This window comes from Pithys albifrons, chromosome 2 (assembly GCF_047495875.1).
Source record: "Pithys albifrons albifrons isolate INPA30051 chromosome 2, PitAlb_v1, whole genome shotgun sequence".
NCBI lineage: Eukaryota > Metazoa > Chordata > Aves > Passeriformes > Thamnophilidae > Pithys > Pithys albifrons.
This window is the reverse complement of record NC_092459.1, coordinates 100,366,281-100,378,858: the sequence shown is the minus strand read 5'-3', so window position 1 is coordinate 100,378,858 and position 12,578 is coordinate 100,366,281. Positions and strand designations below refer to the sequence as shown.

At 46.9% G+C, this 12,578-nt stretch overlaps 1 protein-coding gene and 2 long non-coding RNA genes across 4 annotated transcripts in view; 1 reads left to right on the top strand and 2 right to left on the bottom strand.

The window, feature by feature from the left end:
• COQ8A (coenzyme Q8A) overlaps positions 1-2,128 on the bottom strand; it is a 44,083-nt gene extending 41,955 nt beyond the window's left edge. The window contains exon 1 of one of the 2 annotated variants that reach the window (XM_071579778.1): positions 2,001-2,128. The gene's annotated coding sequence lies outside the window, so the exon portion shown is untranslated. Of the gene's footprint in view, positions 1-1,325; positions 1,435-2,000 lie in introns of those variants that run through there. The other variant, XM_071579786.1, reaches the window with a different exon arrangement.
• Positions 2,129-2,232: 104 nt separating this feature from the next.
• LOC139668464 (uncharacterized) lies at positions 2,233-4,590 on the top strand. The gene is made up of 3 exons (XR_011697065.1): positions 2,233-2,285; positions 2,824-2,895; positions 4,290-4,590. It is a non-coding gene; the product is annotated as an uncharacterized lncRNA (long non-coding RNA).
• Positions 4,190-12,336, bottom strand: LOC139668463 (uncharacterized). Its single transcript, XR_011697064.1, has 3 exons — positions 12,146-12,336; positions 5,709-5,817; positions 4,190-4,625 (listed from the first exon to the last, which is right to left on the bottom strand). It is a non-coding gene; the product is annotated as an uncharacterized lncRNA (long non-coding RNA).
• Positions 12,337-12,578: the final 242 nt, after the last annotated feature.

Here is a 12,578-nt window from a genome sequence, read left to right as displayed (position 1 = left end):
TCACCCAATTTTTTCCCCGTTGAGTAAATAAGACTGAACACAAAACTGTTTATTCTAAGCATATCTTATTCAAGGTTACCAAAGCCACTGCTAACCAGCTGCAATGAAAAAATATTTACAAAATACAAAAATAAGCCTCCTGGTCTAAGAGCAAGCAGGTTCTTGCTTGCTCTTGCTGGGTGCAGTTCACATGAACTGCAGCTAAACTCCTTCTGATAACGTATGTGTGTGGCCAAACTTCGAGAAGGAAGATTTGGGAAGGGCTGTCCCCACGTGGGTGTGCCCTTCCAGCCTGCACAGTGGATTTTAGGTGAGGCACAGCGTGCGCAGAACTGGCCCCAACGTTTAAGTCCTGAGGTTCATCTGCCACGGCCGAGCGAGCTTGGACAGTGACAGTGAAGTCCTCGGGACTAGAACCTACAGCACCCGGCATTTCCCAGGAGGTCTCCCATCCAAGTACTAATCCGGGGCTGACCCTGCTTAGCTTCCGAGATCTGACGGGATCGGATGTCAGGGAGGCATTTAACTGCGTACAAGAGTTCTTATTGCATGGCAGAGAAATAAATGCAAAACCACCAATATTGTCTTAAACACCAATATGCATTCAGCCTGTAATACAGAAGAATTTCTTAATCCCTTCTCAAGTCTTTTACTGAGCTACAACTGACTTTGTCCACTATCCTGCACCAAGTGCTAAGAATTATTTTGCATATGCTCAATGAACACACCCTAGTTCAGTAAACCAACCTAATTTAAAGACAACTCAGAAAAAAAAATTCAGAAATTTTTACGTTAACTCTTTTTAGGAAAACGATACTTTCAGTTATTGAAACAAAAGCTTTAATTTCCTTTCACATTTTTCTTTGCCTAAACACCAATTAAAAAAATAAAGAATCTGCTTCATTTTAATTGAGAATAGCTTTCTAACTTCTTTATTTTTCATAACACTGATCACAAAGTTTGGATTTTCATTCCATGAGGAGAATACAGAGAAGTTTCCCACCTACATTCCTGCTTGGTGGAACATGACCGTGTTGAGCTATCACAACCAGTGTTTAACATACAGTCCTGCAGAAATCAGAATGGTCATAACCATGAAAACACCGTTGCATAAGCCAAACTTGTGGGTCTGTAGTTATTTGCAGGTAGTTTGTTCGGTGTCTGTTTAAGTAACCCCTCATCAATTCCTGCTCACTTTATGCAAAGACTCTACAAGTCTGTAAAAAGTAAGATTATTTCCTCAGGCACCTTACCAGAGGCAGAGGCCTCACAGGGTTTTTTTGCCCCCCATTTTAGCCACAGGCAAAGCTCAAAACAGCCAGCACCTTGATCTTACATCCACCTTCACCAGCCGCACGGGTCGGTCCCAGCGCAGAGCGCAGCGAGGCTCTACCCGGAGCTGCTCGGGAAGCAGCACAAGCTCTGCGCTTCCTCCCGCGCTGTCCTCTCACGGTGTTTGCAAACCCACGCGCTCTCTATGGAGCGGAACGGCGGATTCCACTCTTTGCCCCGAGCGCTCCGGGCTGCGCTCCCGGCTCAGCCCGCGCACCTGCCGGGCCAGCAGCGCCGCTGCTCGCGGGCGGGAGGCGGGACCGACCCGCCCTCACCCCGGGCGGACACGCCGCGCCGGCCAAGGGCACGGAGAAGGAAGGCCGCGGCACCGGGGACACCGGGAGCCCCGGTCCGGGCCCGGCCCTGCCATCGCCCGCTGGACCCCGCACCCCATGCCAGGCCCCGCACACGTCCCCCCACCGGGTCACGGCGCCGCACCCGAGCCACCCCCGGCCCGCGGGGCCGCGCCGACCACAGGCGCCCTCGCCCCGGCAGCAGCGCCGCCGCCATCACCCCCAGCCCGCCCTTCCCGCAGCCCTTCCCGCAGAGCTCCGCCGCGCCGCACCAGGGGAACTCACGCTACTAAGGGCACGGGCCCTACCGGGTGCTCCGCCGGCCCTCCCCCTCAACCGCCCTTTCCCCTCTGCCGCCGCGGCCGCTGCCCATACCCCGTGCCCGGCACAGCCCAACGGCAGCGCCTTGCCCGGCTTCGCCCGGCCCGGCCCGACTCGGTGTGGCCCCGCTGCGCTCCGCGCCCGCCGCCCGGGCCCGCGCCCGCTGCCCCCGCCGCCACTGCCCCGGCCGCGGCCCCGCCCCCGCCGCGCTCCCATTGGCGGAGCCCGCGCTCCCCGCGCCCCAGCCAATGGCCGACGGGCTCGGGCGGGGCGCGGCCAATGGGGGGCGGGCCCGGCGCGTCGCGCGCGGCGGCTGCAGCGGGACGTGAGGCCCGTGAGGTCCGTGCGGGGCGGCGGGAGGGGGAGCGGGGCCGGGGCGTGCGGAGCGTGTGCTGCGAGCGGGGCGGCGGCGGCGGCGGCGGGGGGCCGACTGCCCCCGGCTGCCGCTCCGGCTGCCCCGCGGACCGCCCTGGTGGTGGGGACAGGCGGAGGTGGCGGTGTCTGCCGCGGCCCCTCTGGCGGGGCGGGGGAGGGAGGGTGGCCCCGCGCTCGCACCCCGCGCTCGCACCCCGCGCATTAGGTGGGCCTGGGGGAGCGGGTGTCGCGGAACAGGCAGTCCCGCCGGTCTCCCTGCATGTGCATGAAGAGATGGGCAGGAGCCCCGCGCCAGGCAGGCTCCAGGGAGATGCCAAGCACAGGGATCAACTCCACTTCCATGTGCGGCAGACCTTTTGTTCGTGGGTGCCTGTGTGGTGTTTCAAAGCGTCGGCTTAAACCCGCGGCTGATGCCGCTCACGTAGTTGGTGGGAACTGCTCGTGATGTTGGGCAATGCTCGTATCCGCGTTGGAAACTAAACTAGAGCGTTGTTTCCTACAGGTCAGTCCCGTCTCACAGAGGCTGCAAGGGCTCGCAGTCACAGCCAGCCCTCTGCCTGTCTGGATGCTCTGGGTAAGCGCCTGCCTCCGTCAGCAACTTTCCTGTCTGAAAAACAACAATACATTCTTTATGGTGCATTTGCCACATGGCTGCATCAATGCAGAAGTACATTTGGATGAGGCTTGGAGATTAAATCATTCATTTCTTCCTAAACCAAACAGGATTCATAATTCTCCTCTAGTTGTAGCTTAACTTACAGGAGTGACCAACACACAGCTCTGAGCTTTAATTTCAGCACTGGCAATTGCTGCTTTGGCCAACCTTTTCAGCTTACTAGTAGCTTGAACATTTAAATCCACGTGAAAGGACCTATGTCTAAGTTAGTAGGAGCTGTGGATTTGTGAAGAAGCAAACTGAATAACCTCTTACTGCTGTAGGAGTTCATAGGGGTTTAACCCTACAAAAATCTGGTGGTATTACTGCCAAGCTGTTAGTGCTAAACTTGCCCCCCTCTGATAACTACTATCTCCAGCTGCCTATATTAAAGCTCATTTTGGTGGTGTCTATGAATGCACTAAATATTGTTCAAATATTAAATGCTACCTATTTTTATTCATTTTTTTGTTTTATAAAAATAAAAATATATGCTTCCAACCAAGTGCCCCTCAGCTTCCCAGGTAAGCCAAGAAGAGGTCTCTGCAAGGCACTGAACAGCTACAAATAAATTTAGCAAAACACATCACCCAGACATTATCTGATTAGAAGCAAGCCTCAGTCAGGACTAGAAAGCCTAAATTTGAACTTGAAAGATGAAAAAATCCAGTTCTATGGAGAAGACACAGAATTAAATGCTGTACAAATGGGTTGTGTATAGACATGATATATCTGAAATGGAAAGGCCAAACATGACACTTTGGTGTTTGATAAGGGGATGGAGACTCAGTGTGTATGATGCAAAGATGTTGCTGCAATAAGATATCAGCCCTGAAAAATTTTGTTCCAAAAAATGCCTTGTTTTCTTAATTTCCATACTGACACCTCTGGAAATGCACATGAATTAACTGTTCTAATTGTGGTTAATTTCATACTATTTTCTCTACAGAAAAGATGATCTTTATCCTCATCTGAAAAAAGTATGTTTCAGATCTCTTTTCTAATGACACACTTTTATCTCTTCCTGCACTGAATTTGGATGTCAGTACTAAGTTTCTGTGTAACATCACTTTGCTTGCATCAGCTCAGCATTAATTGTGAAATATGTGTTACTCACCGTGCTGAGCATGGAGAACTGGAGGGTTCCTGCATGAGCACACCATCCTGGTTCAAGATTTAGGCAGAACAAGCACAGGATAAAACTCTCCCCATCATTCACACACAGACCTGGCAGGTTCCCTTTATTCACACGTGTAAACCATTGGGTATTTCTGCCACTGCTGTTCAATTTGCATCACACCTTCTGTTGCCAGGCTTCCTGCAGCCTTAAAGGACCTATTGAACTTGAGTCAAGGGTAGCTCGCTCTATACTTAAAGAAGAGAGAAGTGTCTGTTTTCTCACCCAGTTTGGAGTGCAGAGAGGTAAGACTGAAAGCTGTTTTGAAGCTGCTGGGAGCAGATAGCATATGTCCCTCTTTGTTACTTTGTCGTTCTTTGGAGTAGGGGCAGGACTCACAATCAAGGATCCAGAGGCTATTTTTGTGGGGATGGTTGCCTATCTTTGTCCACAATTCCAAGTAAAAAGTCAAACATGGTGTATGCTGGAAGAGCTGTTCCATAGCAGAAGCCATGCAGGATCTCCTTGTAAACTGAAGAAAAATGGTAAAAGAGAAAACATATTGCCAATATTTTATATTGTTTAGTGCTACCAATTATAAGATTTACAGTCTCAACCTTGGAAAAAAGGGCTAGAGTGCTGTACTTGACCAGGGCGTCATCCATTTCTTCAGGAAAGGATATCAATGGATTATGTAACAGCCTCATTGTTGGTTGTTCCTGTTGATTTTGGGGTGTTCAAATTCAGGTTCCCTCTCTGCTTTTGAAGACTTAAAACACCCCACCCTCACACTGGGACACTAACCATAATATATGCTCTTGCCTTCTCCTCTCTCCAGCCTTATTCATATTATTTGTATTATTTATTTTTTTGCTCTACACAGTGGGAAAACTCAGCAGGAGGAAATGGGAATGGAATGGTCCTGCATCCCTTCCAAATGGAAGGCAAACATACAGTCTGACCTTGTGTAAATTTTGCCTTGTTCAGAGGCAGGAGACCTGGACATGAATCCCGTGGGAATCAGCCCACACCACCCCATTCTGGTTTTGTGCCCTTCACCAAAGGGTAAAACTGCATGACACCTGCTTCATCTGTGCACTGAATAAACTGTTAGAGTTTGTGTAGGAGCTGATCTGCCAAACATGATGCGCAAACACTTAACAGATCCCTTCCAAGCAGGAGAGATGGAAGAACCTAGTCCCTATGGACAAGGGCCTGTAGTGACAGGACAAGGGGGAATAGATTCAAAGTAAAAGAGAGTAGGTTTAGATTAGATATTAGGAAAGAATTCTTCACTGTGAGGGTGATGAGACACTGGAACAGGTTGCCCAGAGAAGCTGTGAGTGCTCCATCCCTGGAGGTGTTCAAGGCCAGGTTGGATGGAGCTCTGAGCAACCTGGTCTAGTGTCAGGCAGGCTGGAACTAGACAAACCTTAGGGTCCCTTCCAACCCAAACTATTCTATGATTCTATGAAACCTTTATGTAAATACCTAAACATTAGCATCCATTGATGTTTTAGTGCCTCCAGTGCAATGTGTCAGCAAAATGAGGTTGTCACAGGTTAAAAGTCTTGGCATCAGTGTCTAAATCTCGTGTAATTTTTGTCTTATATACCTGCACTCTTTTTCAGATGTGTGTGCATTGCAGATCTGAATTTTCATAGCAAGCCAGAGCAGTCCTGTGATAAAGCAAGTTCTTAGACTTTGAGGAGTCTCTCGATGGCCTATAAGTACAAAAAATTAACATTATTAATAAATCAGCCACAACACATATTTGGCAAGTACAGCTGTCATTTGCTTCTCACAGCTTGTTCAGTAGTGTTCTATTCAGTCAAACTTCAGCATACTCACTGCCTTATCCAGAGACATTCCTGTGAGTATTTGTAGCAAGAATCTTACAGCTGTGAAGATTATGTAACTCAATCTTTTATTAAATTATAACAAAAGCATGATAAATTTGATTATAGTAATATGAATTACAATAAATTTATAAATAATGATATAGCTACCCTCATAATATAAATAATAGAAATTATAATAAATTTAAATTACATGTGATAGTTATAATTTGAGAGTCATACTACTGCAGAGCCTTCTCCCTACAGATGTTAAAATGGTTTGTTGAAGATTATTTAATTCTCCAAATATCCTAATTTTCCAAGTCAGAGAGAGGTCAGTACCTTACCCAAGGTCAGTGGACAAGCTTGATGTAGCAGCTGGAAGTCCTGACTCCATAGCAAATGCTTTAGCTGTGCCATCATACCTCCAACTCATATTGCTTGTTGATATTTATGTAATGAAGGGCTTTATGGTGCAGTTTCATGAGGTGCATATAAACAGCTCTGCCACGAGTCTGGGGTAGGAGCAGCAAGAAGGGCAGCAGCAAGAGCAAGTCCAGGGCTCTCTGGCTTCCAGCAGAGTCCCTGTCAGCCTTTGGGTGGGATTGCCTTCCTCCTCCTGTTCAGTGTTTTCTGAGAGGAATCTGTTTGCTCACCAGCTAACAACTTGTGGTTTACTATGTGCCAGGAACACACAAATAACCCTCTGCCAGTGCTGATGTGGCTGAAGAACCTGGTGAAAGCTGGAATCCTTAAAGCCTCTTACAAATGGTACGAGTTCCCATAGAGGAACACGGGGAGAAATGAGCCAGAATGGCTTAACTTCTGCAAACAAAAAGAAGTTAGAGAACTACAGCCTGGAAGGATCTTTGGGCCCTGCAGTAAGGAGGGCTCCATTACAACAGGAAATTAGTAGGCAGACTAATAACCTGCACAAAAAAAAGTTAATGGAACCTCAATTAAGCAGCGATTGGTCATGTAATTAGGTTGACAAGTATCCAGGCTGTTCAGAGAACGCTCAGAAATTCTCTTGCACAGGACAGGCCCAAGCTATTTCTCCAACCACATTATATAAGGTTGAACTCAATGAACTTGGAGGTCTTTTCCAACCTTGATGATTCTAGGATTCTATAAGATATGTTATCACCTTTCTCCCATATTCCTACAGCTAACCACAAAGCAAAAGCTGCTCTGGAAATACTTCCCTCAGTCCTCCTCCAATCAACTGCTGAGGCTCAGATAAGCTGCCTCTTGAGTGGTTTTGCCTTATGTTCGCTCATCATCTTCAGAGGGTAATTTCTTCAGGGCTGATGGAATGTCTTTCTGACTACATAGATTTATGGTGTTCCATCAGCATAATAATACAGGGATGATGAACTGGAACAACTCAAGTGGAAGTCACTGGACAGGTGGCTTGGTTTTAGTAGTTAGCTTGTAGGTATTTCAAAACTTTGGCAGGTTTCAGTGATGCTGTTTGTACCATATGTTATTTATATGGCTTTATGGCCAAGGATGAGAGCAACAGCTCTCAAAGAGAAATGAGATCTCTCTGGCTCAGTCAGTGGTAGATGCACATCCAGTGTCATCATAGCATCCAAATGATGTGCTATTTTTGTAATGCTTAGGACTGCTCTGATTTCTGAACTGTGTATTTTCATCCCAAAGCACTCAGGCATTCATTGCACTTGTTCTTTTCTCTCTCCCCTCAGTGCAAATGGACAGAGACAAGGCTTCATTTCAGTTAGCACTTTATTTTAAAGATGATTTAGTGCTGTCAGAAGGAGATGAATGTTTTCTGTCCACAAGGAAGACACAATGCAGGGAATAGGACAGGTATTTCATAGAATGATAGAATATCCTGAGTTGAAAGGGCAAGGATCAGCTAGTTCAACGCCTGGCCCTGCAGAGGACAGCCCCAACAATCACACCATGTGCCTGAGAGTGTTGTCCAAATGCCTCTTGAACTCTGTTAGGCTTAGTGCTGTGACCACTTTCCTGTGAAGCCTGTTCCAGTGCCCAACCACCTTCTGGATGTAGAACCTTTTTCTAGTATTTAACCAGAACCTCCCATGTCACAGCTTCATGCCGTTCCCTCGGGTCCTGTCACTGGTCATTAGAGAGAAATTTCATGATTTCCACCCTAATTTTTCTTCTGAAGCTTTCAGTGAGCAGTCTTGCTTTGCACAGCTGGAGAGGGCAGGAAATGCCAGTGGGGTGCTGGAGGGCTCTGAGACCCCTGGCTGGGAGGAGGTGAGCAGAGGTGGCTGTCAGGCTCTGTGAGAGAGGACTGCTGAAGGGCTGCCTTGTCCCCTCATTGAAAACAATGAGGGGGCAGAAGACACCAAAAACGCTCCTTTGCCCCTATGTTTTGCCTTGCCTCTCCATGCCCCTGATCGCAGCTCCCTCCTTTCCATGTCACCCAGAGTGGGACTGCTTTGGGGAAGAAGGATGAAAGGTGTCAGACCATGGAGGTGATTTATTATCTCCACAGATCCACAGGCAAGAGCCTGAGAGACCCTTTGGCTGCATTTGTAGCAAAGTTTAGGACTCAAGCGTTTCTTTTCCCCTGCTGTTTATCCCAAACGGGCTGCAGTGCCTCTGGACAAGGGTTTTGTGGCTCGTGCTATTGCTCCAGGGCATTGACTGTATAGGTCTGAACTCTAATATGAGTTGGGAGCAGGCCCACCAGTGCTGGGGTCTCTAATAATTATTTGGAGAAAAGATAAGTTACTTTTCAGGCATTTTAGGTGGTACTCTCCTGAACTTCTCAGGGATGTGAGGTAGATCAGAGCCTCATTATCTTTCATCAGGGTTTGCCCCGACCTCCACACACACATATGTTCAGCTTGCTGGATAACACAATTTTCTTTCCAGCCGGGGAAAAAGAAGGGTTGCAATTCTGTTCTCACAACTAGAAATTTGCATATATGCACATGGATTTTTTTTCTCTCTCTAGATTACAAAAGAAAACAACACTAGGCACTGTTCTCTAGGTGAGGTGGTAACAAGCCACAACAAGCCCAAGCTACACCATGTTCATCACGGACAGGAGACTGCCAGAAAAGGCTGTGCAGCACATCACACACACCCCAACCACCACACCATGCACAGTTCCACATGCACACCACCCACAGTTCCCTCCAAACTTCACCACAGGAGTGCCAAGTGGGCACTGGGTGCTTTGGAAAATTGGAGACAAGCCCATGGGGGTGGAGTACATTAATAGAAGGACAGTGCCAGGTGGAGAGGCTGCAGAAAGAAGCACTAAATGGTAGAAAGGGATACCAGTCCTTGTCTTTGGATAGTGTGTGGGACAGTGCAGGGCAGGGATAGGCACCTTTGCCCCTGCCACCTTATCAATGTAGTAAAACATTAACAATATCATGCCTGCTTGTTCAAATTCTGTTGCAGAACAGTGCTTTTTATGGATGTTAAGCAAAGCTATTTTGATGAAGTGAAGAGTGCAGCAGTCTGATTAGCAGTTGTGTGTCTTGAGAATATGGTATTTCTATTTCTCCCCAGATCTGTGAGACTCAGTTTAACATTATTCAGTCTGTAATTCTTCTTTATCTCTGGGCTAGACAGATCAGTTGTTTCTACTCATTGTAAATGGCATTCGCGTGCATAGTTTGGTGTTTTGCTGTCTCCCTTTGGCATCTGATTGTTTACGTGTACCTCAATCATCCTGCACAGACAGCATGGAAAGTCTCAGCTCTTTGTAGCTTCCAGCCAGGATTCACTTTACGGATTATAACCAGCAAAGCCATTCACCCCTGGGCAAATATGGCAACTTAATTTTGAAGGTAGGCAAACAGAAGTGAGTCCTTTGTTTGCATTTAGCCACCCTAAAGAGCCTCTTCTGAAGGACAGAAAAGTTATCTGAAACAGTTTGGGCAGAGTTGTTCTAAACGGGAAGGTGGACTGGAGCCAGAGAACATGGAAGAAGCAAGGTTGTTTCTGAACACTTTACTGGAACTAAGAATCAACACTAGTCATCAGTTTGTTTTGCTGCTTAATGGTAAAGTGTGCTGCCAAACTCCGCCATTGCCCCCAGCTTTTGGCACAGTATTGCCATGTCTCACAGCTGGAGGGCAGTGAGGCTCCTTGCCCCAGCCTGGAATCATCCCCCAGAACACCATGTTTTCTTTCACAGTCCTGAAAGCCAGTACTTGTTCTGGCTTCCTGGCATCTTGCCTCGCTGTTCCAAAACACAGCAAGGTGTGGGAGGGAGACATGGAAACCTGAGGATGTTTCTGAGTGCCTATGTGGCAAATGGACAAACTCATAACCCCCATCCACTTGCCTGAAGGTGACTCACAGATAGTTACTTCTAGCAGTCAGTTCAGGGGGATGTTGTGGTTTCAAAAACCAAAAGTCAAAATGAGCACAGGAGAAAGCAGAATCACTGCTACCTTTGGAGCCTGGCCCTTTCCCTGCTTTGCTGGGCTATCAATTCAATACCAGAGGTTGCTTGAGAAGGAGTGCATAATCTAACCTCTAGTGTCTACATCAATGTCTGCATACCTGGACACAGAGACTCATTGGTGGCAGAACATCCTGACTGGCACGTAATCCGAGTGCAGCTAAGAGGGAGACGCCAGCAGTTAACAAGCCTTTGGAAGGAATGACTGATGGAGAGATGGTCCAGGCATCCAGGTTACACCCTTCATTTGACCCTGAGCAAATTATTCAGCTCCTGTCTGTAAAATAGGGCTAATGGCATTCTTCTCTGTTGTGCTCGTGCAGCCTAAAGCCGAAAGAAGGGTTTGGAAAGCCTCAGTGGAAGCACAGCAGGCTCTGTAGCTGTGCACAGGGAAAAGGGCTTGCCTTCAGGCACAGTGGTGCTGAGAACCAGCACTGCAGGTTCACTCTCTCATCAACTCCCAGATGCTTCCAAGAAGATTCCTAGCCTAGAGAAGCCCAAGGTTGGAACACAAAGATTACCCTTTCCTACACAGTCCAACTAGATAAAGCGTCTAATGATGAAGCCTGGACAGTGACTGCATCCTGCACCATCCACTCTATGCATTTCAGCAACTGTGGTTTCAGTTTAACTGCTGGCTTGTTTTCACACCATAGGAAATGTGGCTCCTTTCCTTATGGGGATTTGAAACTGCAGGCAGTTTTTGGCCTAAACGAAATGCTGCCTCCTTGAACGACTGGCAACAGCAAGAGATAATTAAGACTGTGAGAAAACTAGCAGAATAACTAAAACAGCATGAGATAAGAAAGAACCTGAGAAAGACAAACTGTGGGAATAGACTGTGTGTTGATAATTCCTCATGAAATTACATCCGGAGAGTGTGTAAAATCCAGTTAGAAGTTGTGGCAGAGTATATGGATACTGTCATGGACCTATGAAAAGTGACCATGGGAGGGATTTAAAATATATATAGTGTAACTTGTAATTTGAAGGTATTCCTTGTTTCTTCTCCATTTTCTTCTCTTTTCTTTTTGAGTGTGTTACATGTAGTGTGAAGAAATTAGTTTCATGTGTGGCACCTGTGCCCCTGTGCTCCTTTGGCTGCTACGACTTCACTACAACACTTTCCTGAAATGTGGATGTTCTGTTTTCTGCAGCAGCACTCCTATTTTATGACAGCATTAAATAGACTGTGTACACACAATGGTAGCAGAGAAGGTGCCTTAATCCTTTGCATCCTAAGTGCCTTTGGTGCTGTTTTATGTCCCCTGCTAGCCCTCATTTTCACATCCTATTTAAGTCTTTTAGCTGCACTGCCATTACAAGCCTGTTTGGAGAAGCCAGCACCCCACTCTTCTTCTCCACTACTTTTCTGCACAACCTGGAGTTTGAATTTGCAGCATTAGTTTTCTAAAATCATTCAGAATGTTTGCCATTTTGTCCTTAGTGTGCCCACACAAATCAAATAGGGACAGAAATAGGGGCAGGGCTGTTTCTTATTAAAGAAGAAAGTTTAACCGTTTTCATGCCTTTTGAAACCTGCACAGAACACTCTGGAAGATTATTATCATGGTATTTGTAGAACAAAAATAGCTCAAATTTGAACTTCCCAGACATTACAAAGGCTGTATTTGGTAGGGGCTTAGAGAGAAGACATGTCTTTTCTGGCATGATGAAGGGATAAGACGTTCCTGTTAGAACAATTCTGTTAATGCTACTGGCATTTTATTCCTACGAGCTATCTGTTGGTACATATGATAGGTAGTGTTTAAAATAATCCTGAATACCTACCTTCAGCTCCAGGGATCTTGCTTGTCTTATACCAGTTTTGAAGGACGGTTCAGATTCATAAATAGATGCAGTTCTGTGAAGTCAGGGAGAATTGTAATTGCTTATATTTAGCTTTGTAAAGATTGCAGATGGCGTGGCCTAAGTTGAAAAGGTTGGATCAGTTTTCCCCACTTTCTCTTACACTTTTTACATTGCTCCTGGTCTGCTTAAATGCAAATTAGCTGTAGAGTTATTTGCGTTTTATACTGGGTGAGCAAGGTCTCCTTGAAACCACAGAAACCAATGATACAGGAGAAAAGAGACCTCATGCCTTTCCTACTCCGCCCCCTTCTGCAAGGCAAGTCCAGGAGTGACAGATCTCATGGCATTTATTTCTGCACAGACCTAATCCTGAGTTTGCTGACGGGAGCTGTCACTTAGCTTGGCCTTCATT